Raw genomic sequence first — 1,442 nt, forward strand, 5'->3', positions numbered from 1 at the left:
TTTTGAGCCATAAATTATATTTGTTTTCATCACCCTCGACAAGAATCAGTAGCACATCGATGTCAACCTAAAGGGTACATCAAGGGCATCCAGAACCAAGGAGAGAATTTCTGAAAAAAAAAAAAAAGAGGAGAAGGAAAAAGAAACGAAAAATAAAGTCTCAAAGAAGTACACAACAGAGACAACGAAGCAAGCGACCCAAAAAGGGAAAGAAAAGAAGATGAAAAAAAAACACCAAAGAAAAAAAAACACAATGAAAATAAAAGGATGCTCGAAGTTTCAAATCTCTAGGGATAGTTGACTCGACACCTTGCAAGTGGTTCTTGTTGAAACAATTTAACTGTCAAACACTTATTTGGGCCTTCATTTTCCGTTTCTTTCAAAACCCTATGACCTTTAGCTACGGTACAAGCCAATAAAAGTCCACGCTGACTGAAGACTGTTTGTCCTAATCTTTCTCATGAATTTAACCCTGAAACGAAATGATGCGGTGAATGACACAATCACTCAAAAAAAAAAACAAAAAAAAAAACAAAAACAAAAACAAAAACAAAAACAAAAAAAAGGAAAGAAAATGAAAACAAAGAAAAAAAGAGGAAAATGTGTGAAGTCTCCCCGTCAATCAAGAATCACCAAATTGGGGCAATCCTTCCTACTCGAACCTTTCCACCTCTCCTAATCAAGTTTACTATGCGCAACAAAATTGGGGCAGCCCTTGCGGGCCATGCATGTTTAGATACTAACAACACCTCCCAAGGTGAGAAAAATTCAAATGCTAATGTTGCTCACAGGTAATCATTCGACCATCTACCTTTCATACTCATCTCCTGCACCTTCTTAGGTTCAAGCTAGTTTGAATTGCAAAAAGCGTTAGAGGGAATTTGAACCCCTGGTTACGCTCTNTTCCTTTCATCAAGGAACCCACTCCTTCTTGACATTATTTTGATTGAATGCATTTCGAATGTACATCGCGTTTGACGACAACATTGACAACGGATTCNAAGCATAGAATTTTCAAAAGAAAAAAGAAGAGAGAGAAAAAGTGTAAGAAAGAGAAAGCGAGAGCAAAAGAAGAGAACGAAGCCAATGGCTCATATGCATTCATGCACCATCATGACATAACATCATCTCATAGAAAGCAAAGAAAATTGTTCAAAAACCCTTAAGGGGAAANCGAAGTTGTGAAAAAGGTTAACACGACCTTTATATCTAAATCTCTCCATTNTTTTGCTCAGTATTTACCAATGTTTCTTCAAAAACAATCTGAATCCTAGAGTTTCTTCTACGATAGCTCACCTCAAGGCACTCGTCGAGCCTATTGATCCTCATTTCGTTTATTCACAGGGTTAGTACACCCTTTCCACGAGGTTTGTACACCTCATTTCGTTATTCACAGGGTTAGTACACCCTTTCCACGAGGTTCGTACACCTCACATCATTCA

Source organism: Vigna radiata, chromosome 11 (assembly GCF_000741045.1).
Source record: "Vigna radiata var. radiata cultivar VC1973A chromosome 11, Vradiata_ver6, whole genome shotgun sequence".
Taxonomy (NCBI): domain Eukaryota; kingdom Viridiplantae; phylum Streptophyta; class Magnoliopsida; order Fabales; family Fabaceae; genus Vigna; species Vigna radiata.